Below are 8,908 nucleotides of genomic sequence, written 5' to 3' on the forward strand. Positions count from 1 at the left end.
TTGAAGTGGGGAGAGACACGAGGATGGGAGATCAGAGAGAAGGCTGATGCAGTAGTCCAGACGGGATAGGATGAGAGCTTGAACGAGCAGGGTAGCGGTTTGGATGGAGAGGAAAGGGCGGATCTTGGCAATGTTGTGGAGCTGAGACCGGCAGGTTCTGGTGATGGCTTGGATGTGAGGGGTGAACGAGAGAGCGGAGTCGAGGATGACACCAAGGTTGCGGGCCTGTGAGACGGGAAGGATGGTAGTGCCGTCAACAGTGATGGGAAAGTCAGGAGAGGGCAGGGTTTGGAAGGGAAGACAAGGAGTTCATTCTTGGGTATGTTGAGTTTTAGCTGGTGGGCAGACATCCAGATGGAGATGTCCTGAAGGCAGGAGGAAATGCGAGCCTGGACAGAGGGAGAGAGAGGGAGGGAGGGGGAGAGATCAGGGGCAGAGATGTAGATTTGGGTGTCATCAGCGTAGAGATGATAGTTGAAGCTGTGGGAGCGAATGAGGTCACCGAGGGAGTGAGTGTAGATCGAGAACGGAAGGGGAACAAGAACTGAACCTTGAGGAACCCCCACAGTAAGGGGATGGGAGGGGGAGGAGGAGCCTGCAAAAGAGACTGGGAATGAACGACCGGAGAGATAAGAGGAGATCCAAGAGAGGACAGATTCTGTGAAGCCAAGGCTGGATAGTGTGTTAAGGAGAAGGGGGTGGTCCACAGTGTCTAAGGCAGCTGAGAGGTCGAGGAGGATTAGGATAGAGTATGAGCCGTTGGATTTGGCAATCAGGAGGTCATTGGTGACCTTTGAGAGGGCAGGTTCTGTGGAATGTAGGGGACGGAAGCCAGACTGGAGAGGGTCGCCGAGAGAGTTGGTGTTGAGGAATTCGAGGCAGCGCGTGTTGACGAGTCGTTCAAGGAGTTTGGAAAGGAATGGTAGGAGTGAGATGGGGCGATAACTAGAAGATCTATCTCCCCCATTAGATCCTAGTCTCCTGGAGAGCAGGAATAATGCATTTCAGTTTTTTCAACTCTCCTGAGAGCTTACAATAGTGCTTTGTACCAAGGTGGTGGTCAATAAGTACGATGGATGGACTGATGGATTGATTGTTGGATGGATGGATGGATTGATGGATGGATGGACAGGAGGATGGAGAGATGAATTAATGGATAGAAGGATGGATGGTTCGATGGTTGGGCGGCAAGGATTTTACCAGTCAAAAGTGGGCTGGGGAATTTCCATGGTTTCTTCCCTTCCCCTTGTCACTGAGCTATTTTTCGATTTTCATAACCACGAAGAGTGGTCTTAAAATAAATGAATACTGGTTTTTATCATTATTAGTTGTATCAACATTATGATTATTGAGTTTATTAGGAATTTACTTTGCAAAAGACTGCCAAGTGCTGGAGTAGAAACAGAATAATCAGAAGAGACATATTTCACAGTCCACACGGGCTCAGAGGGTAAGAGAAAGAGAGAGCACATATTGAATCCTGATTTACAGAGAGGTTCAGAGAGGTTAGGTTCCTGGACCAAGGTCGCCCAGCAGACCAGTGGCAGAACTGGGCAAATATGTCAAGTCTTACGACTCTCAGCCACGTGTTCCAATAGGTCTTGACGTCCCCCAACCAATAAATTGTCAGTCACATACATCTTATCAGCTTCCCTCCCAGACACTGACAAATCTTCAGTCGCTGGATTTTGCTTTTGGATTTATAGGCTTTCTGATGAGGGATGAGATAATCAGTGAAAGGATATGGACATTTCGTCCCATAGAGGAGGGATTAGGAATTTACCTTTTAGTATTCTCCCCAGAGAGACTTTCAAGCCCTGGTTCCTCAGACTGTAGAGGAGTGGATTCAGAGAGGGTGGCACCTGTAGATCCAGCGCCGAGGGGGAATCTAACACGGGTTTGAGGTAAGCAATGCTGGCCGTAGAGAGAAAGATGGTGCCCATTATGAGGTGAGACAAGCAAGTGGAGAAGGCCTTGGACTGGCCCTAGGTGACCGGCATCCTCAGCACGGCCCAGAAATGTGGACATACGAGACAATGATGAGAATGAAGCAGCCGACGCCTAATGCTACCCCAGAGGTGATGCTCACATCAATGCCAACGTGATCCTCGGAGAAAGTGATCTTCAGCAGGTAGGGGACGTCACAGAAAAACTGCTGGACGATTTTGGACCCACTGAAGAACCGGGAGAAGATCGGAGCTGAGAACAAGACGCCGAACAGGCCCCCGCTGAGCCAGGAGGCGGTGGCCATCTTCCCACAGACCCTCGAGCCATGACGACCTCGTAGTTCACGGGGAGGCAGATCAATCAATCAATCAATCGTATTTATTGAGAGCTTACTGTGTACAGAGCACTGTACTAAGCGCTTGGGAAGTACAAGTTGGCAACATAGAGAGACAGTCCCTACCCAACAGTGGGCTCACAGTCTAAAAGGGGGAGACAGAGAACAAAACTAAACATACCAACAAAATAAAATAAATTGAGTAGATATGTACAACTAAAATAAATAAATAAATAGAGTAATAAATATGTACAAACATATATTCATATATACAGGTGCCGTGGGGAAGGGAAGGAGGTAAGATGAGGCGGATGGAGAGGGGGACGAGGGGGAGAGGAAGGAAGGGGCTCAGTCTGGGAAGGTCTCCTGGAAGAGGTGAGCTCTCAGTAGGGCCTTTAAGGGAGGAAGAGAGCTAGCTTGGCGGATGGGCAGAGGGAGGGCATTCCAGGCCAGAGGGATGACGTGGGCCGGGGATCGATGGCGGGACAGGCGAGAACGAGGTACGGTGAGGAGATTAGCGGCAGAGGAGCGGAGGGTGCGGGCTGGTCTGTAGAAGGAGAGAAGGTAGGTGAGGTAGGAGTGGACGAGGTGATGGAGAGCCTTGAAGCCGAGGGTGAGGAGTTTATGCCTGATGCGCAGATTGATTGGTAGCCACTGGAGATTTTTGAGGAGGGGAGTAACATGTCCAGAGCGTTTCTGGACAAAGACAATCCGGGCAGCAGCATGAAGTATGGATTGAAGTGGGGAGAGACACGAGGATGGGAGATCAGAGAGAAGGCTGGTGCAGTAGTCCAGATGGGATAGGATGAGAGCTTGAACGAGAAGGGTAGCGGTTTGGATGGAGAGGAAAGGGCGGATCTTGGCAATGTTGCGGAGCTGAGACTGGCAGGTTTTGGTGACGGCTTGAATGTGAGCGGTGAATGAGAGAGCGGAGTCGAGGATGACACCAATTTTGCGGACTTGTGAGACGGGAAGGATGGTAGTGCCGTCAACAGAGATGGTAAAGTCAGGGAGAGGGCAGGTTTTAGAAGGGAAGAAAAGGAGTTCAGTCTTGGACATGTTGAGTTTTAGGGGGCGGGCAGACATCCAGATGGAGATGTCCTGAAGGCAGGAGGAGATGCGAGCCTGGAGAGAGGGGGAGAGAGCAGGGGCAGAGATGTAGATCTGGGTGTCATCAGCGTAGAGATGATAGTTGAAGCCGTGGGAGCAAATGAGGTCACCAAGGGCAGGGTAGCAGTTATAGGACGTGGCCGTGAGTATGAACAGATCTGGGCTGGCAAGCCAGACCACGGAGTCTGGCCAGAAGATCTAGACTGCACATCCCACTAGGGAGATCGATCTCCTGACCCCTCTCAAAATCCTCGCTCTCAAACTGTACCTCCAAGCCCATCCTTTCGCACCCTATAAAATCACTTGCCCCGTCCTTTCTTCTCTTCCTCACCTTGATCTTTAACAATACACATTCCAATGGTTCCTTCCCCACTGCTTTCAAACATACTCATTTATCCTCTTTCCTTTATCTACACCTATTCCCTTGGAGAGCTCATTGATTACCAATGCTTCAACTAACATCTCTATGCTGATGATTCCAAATCTACATCACCAGCCCTGGCCTCTCTTCTTATCTGCGGTCTTGTATTTTCTCCTATCGTCAGGACATCTCTACTCAGATGTCCCACAGATACCTCCAATTTAACACATCCAAAACGGAATTCCCCTTGTCCAATCCCAACCCTGTTTTCTCCTCTTTCCCATCACTGTAGGTAGCACTACTTTTCTCTCAGTCTCCCAAGCCCATAACCTTTATATTATCCTTGACTCATCTCTCTCATTAAACCCTCACATTCAGTGTCACCGAATCCTGGTGGTTTTAACTTCACAACATTGCTAAAATCTGCCCTTTCATTTCCATCCTAACTGCTACCACACTAATTTAAGCACTCACCTTCTCCTATCGTGGTTGATCTATCTGCCTCCCTGCTGACCACCCTACGTCCTGTTTCTCCACATTCCAGTCCACATTTCACTCAACTGCCCAGATCATTTCTATGAGGAACCTGAAGCAGAGCAAAGTGAATTTACTTGCTAAAGTCCTCCAGTGGGTAAGCGGTGGAACAGGGATTAAAACCCGGGGCCTCTGACTCTCAGGACTGTGTTCTTTTTTTCCCCTGGGTCACACTTCTTCCTGGTGCCAAGGTATAATGATCTAACTGGCAGTGCTAACAGTCAAGGTGTCATGATATAACAGTAAGTGCTCAATAACTATAATTGGTTGATTAAGTTGAAAAGCAGCGTGGCCTAGTGGATATAGCATGGGGCTGGGAATCAGAAGGACCTGAGTTTTAGTCCTGGCTCGACCACCGGTCTGCTGTATGACCTTGGGAATCCATGGCGATTAAGACTGAACCCCGAGTTTTAACAGAGACTGTTTTCAACCTGCTTAACTTGTATCTACCCCAGTTCGTATTGATGTGCCTCGCACATAGTAACCACTTTACAAATACCATTAAATAAAAAAGAGTTAATAGATACGTTTCCTACCCACAAGGCCCCAGGGGGTACTTTGTTCAGAAACATTACCCCAGAAGTCAGACCACATCTTCAGTCCATTTGCTAAATCAATGAATCAATCAATTGTATTTATTGAGCACTCACTGTGTGCAGAGCACTGTATTAAGTACATGGAGAGTACAATACTACAGCATTGGTAGACATGTCCCCTAACAAACAATGATCTTACAGTCTAAAGGACAGTTGAGTCAAGTTTCCCTTCACCATTCATTGGAATGTCCATTAGAGTGTTCAATATTTCTCCCTCTCTCATTGGTCCAACTAGACAGTGGATCTTATCTGCATCAAAAAGAAACACCACACCAACAGTTTTAAAACACTCAATCACTTTGACACCCCACTCCTCCTCGCTCCTCTCTTTCTACAACACAGCCCGCACACTTCGCTCCTCTAGTGCCCACTCACTATGCCTCGATCTCATCTACCTCACTGCTGAACCCTTGTCCATGTCCTGCCTCTTACCTAAAACTCCCTCCCTCTTCACATCCGTCAGAAAATTACTCTGACTCATATTCAAAGCCTTTAGAAGGCACATTTCTTAACATACCAGTGCCACTTGATTGCTGTATGACCTTGGAGAAGTCACTTAATTTCTCTGTGCTTCAGTTTCCTCAACTGTAAAATGGGGATTGAGTACTTCGACTGCGAGGCAAATATGGGAAAGGGACTGTTTCTGACTTGATTACCTAGAAGCTACCCCAGCCACGTTGAATAGTGCTTGACATATAGTAATTGCTTAACAGATATCATTAAAAATGGTAAAAGGAAAAAGAAGAAGAGGAAGAAAATAACGACTGAGAAGCAGCATGACCTACTGGAAAGAGCAAAGGTCTGAGAGTCAGAGGACCTGGGTTCTAATCACAACTCTGCCACTTGTCTGCTGTGTAATCTTGAGCATGTTACTCATCTTATCTCTGCCTCAGTTACCTCATCTGGAAAATGGATATTCAATACTTGTTCTCCCTTTGACTTAGATTGTGAGGCCCACGTGGTACAGGGACTGTGTCCAACCTGATTATATTGCATCTACACCAGCGCTTAGGACAGTGTTTGACACGTATAAAGCATTCAATAGAAACCATAATTATTAATGAGGAGGGAGGATGAAGACAGGGAGTATGGATATATTTGCCCTGTCTTCTACAAGGAAATGGGAGAGATTCCTATTTTCATTTTTTCCAGTCGCAGTTCTCCTGTGAAACTCCCTCCCTGGCTCGCTCTCCTCCTCTCCTTCCCATTAGGACCCACAGCGACGGGCCTTGGCTTCACAGTTCATGTTGGTTCATATCTCTGTCTTTTCCATTTGACTCTGGAAGCCCATGGTGAGGAAGAAGAGGATGTCCAGACCTCTTGGTCCCCACTCACCTTGGCTCACCAAGGGCAAAAGGATCAAAGGCTGCTTCTAACTTCCCTTTATTAGGAACGACCAGGATTCCCTGGGGGAAGGGGCACCTTGGGGGGTGGGACTGGGACCTCATTACTGGTAAATCACTGAAGAGCTTTGCAGTTGAGTTTCACTTGAGGACCCCTAAGCCCTGTCCTGATGGCTCCGCTGGGAAACGGAACAGTCACCAGAGTGTCAGTTCGCTTTCATTTAAGCCCTGCTGTTGTTGTTGCTTGTTTACTGTGTGCCAAGCACTGTTCTAAGTGCTGGGGTAGATATAAATTACTCAGGTTAGACACAGTACCTGTGGGTCTGGCGGAAAGAACATGCCCCTGGGAATGGAGAGACCCTGAACTAATAAGAATAATAATAACTGCGACATTTGTTAAGCACTTACTCTGCGCCAGACACAGAACTACGTACAGGGAAAGATACAAGCAACTCGGGGTGGACACAGTCTCTGTCTCAAAATGGGGCTCACAGTCTTAATCCCCATTTTACAGATGAGGTAACCGCGACACAGAGAAGTGAAGTGACTTGCCCACAGCCACACAGCAGACAAGTGGTGAAGCTGGAATTAGAACACAGGTCCTGTGTTTCCAGGCCCCGGGCTGTATCCACTAGGCCAATTCCAGCCCCAGCTCTGCCTGCTGGCACTGGGCCACCTCTGGGGGAGGTTTCTGACCAAAGAATCAGCATTGTGTGAGTGGGTGGATCCTGTAGGAATCCCCCAAAAGAGATGGCTAATGCGGATAGCAAAGATGTCCCTGGAAGACTGGAGATCTGGTCCAAGATTCAGTACTCTCTTTTGTGACCTTGGGAATGTCATTTAACTTCCCTGTGCCTCAGGTTCCTCCTTTGTCAAATGGGGAGTAAACACCTCACCGCCTGCTTTTATTTCAATGCTGTCATCCCCTCCAGACTGTAAGTTCATGGTGGGTAGGGAACATGTCTACCAACTTGATAATATTATTATATTGTATGCTCCCAGGCCTTAGTACAATAAGCATTCCATAAATAAGACTAATTAGTTTAAAAAGCAATATGGTCTGCTGGAAAGATCATGGGACTGGGAGTCAAAGAAGGTCATGGATTCTAATCCCAGCTCCGCCACTTGTCTGCTAGGTAACCTTGGGCAAGTCATTTCACTTATCTGTGCCTCTGCTACCTCATCTATAAAATGGGGATTGAGACTGTGAGCCCCACATGGGACAGGGACTTTTTCCAACCCGATTTGCTTGCATCTACTCCAGCTCTTAGTACAGTGCCTGTCACATAGTAAGCACTAAAGAAATACCATTATTATTATCATTATTATTATTACTACTATTATTATTATTATTATTATCCTGGGTTCTAATCCTGGCTCCTCTATTTGCCTGCTGTGTGACCTTGATTAAGTCATTTCACTTGTCTGTGCCTCACGGAGGATGGGATCCCCTGAGGGCCAGGACAAAGCTTTCTTTACCTGCCTGCCACATCTCGCCATGGTCTCTCTGTACATTTTCATGGGTTCTTTTGCCCATCTGAAGCAGCCCTCATCCTCACCATCTACACTGGATCTGCTGGTGTCCGTGTTCTACACAGTGCTGCCCCCCATTCTGAAACCCCCTCATCTACAGCCTGAGGAACAAGAACATGAAGGCCATCCTTGGGAAGATCTTCTACAACAACTTCATTTCCGGGATGAACCGACTCCCTTTCTTGCTTGGGTAAGAGGAGGACAGAGGGATCCACTTGAGGGAAGGAGCATGGCGAAGTGAAGAGCCCGATCCTGGGAGGCAGAGGACCTGATTTGTAATTCTGTCTCTGCCAGTTGTCTGCTGTGTGATCTTGGACAACTCACTTCACTTCTCTGTCCCTCATTTCCTTCATATGAAAATAGGGGATTCAGCACCTGTTCCCCCTCCTATTTTAGACTGTGAATTCTATGTGGGAGAGGGACTGTGTCCAATCTGATGATTTGTATCTACCCCAGTGCTTAATAAAGGGCGTAGTAAATTCTTAGCAAATACCGGCATAATTATTAAAGGAGGCGTCTAGTCTCACTGGTCTACAGGACAGAGCGTTCCAATTGTTCCTCCTCCCTCAACCCTTTTCCATTCTCCACTCCTTCTTGCCAAATCCAATGACTCCTACTCTATGTTATCGTGTTCTCCCCAAGCTAGCAATCATATGCATTACTCTATATATTTACTTGTACATATTTACTATTCTATTTATTTTGTTAATAATTCTAGCTATATTTCTATTTATTCTGACGATTTTTACCCCTGTCTACATGTTTTGTTTTGTTGTCTGTCTCCCCCTTCTGTGAGCCCGTTGTTGGGCAGGGACTTGTACTTCCCAAGCGCTTAGTACAGTGCTCTGCACACAGTAAGCACTCAATAAATGCGATTGAATGAATGAATAAACTCCCTCTTTTTTTTCGTCATGGTATCTGTTAAATGCTTAATATGTGCCAGACACTGTATTAAGCATTGAGGTCGATACAAGCTAATCGGGTGGGACACAATTCATGTCCCACCAGAGCTCACAGTCATAATCTCCATTTCAAAGATGAGGTAACTGAGGCCCCAAGAAGTGATGTGACTTGCCCAAGGTCACACAGCTGACAAGTGGAGGAGTCAAGATTAGAACCCAGGACTTCGGACTCCCAGGCTCGGGCTCTT

This window comes from Tachyglossus aculeatus (genome assembly GCF_015852505.1).
Source record: "Tachyglossus aculeatus isolate mTacAcu1 chromosome 12 unlocalized genomic scaffold, mTacAcu1.pri SUPER_6_unloc_4, whole genome shotgun sequence".
NCBI lineage: Eukaryota > Metazoa > Chordata > Mammalia > Monotremata > Tachyglossidae > Tachyglossus > Tachyglossus aculeatus.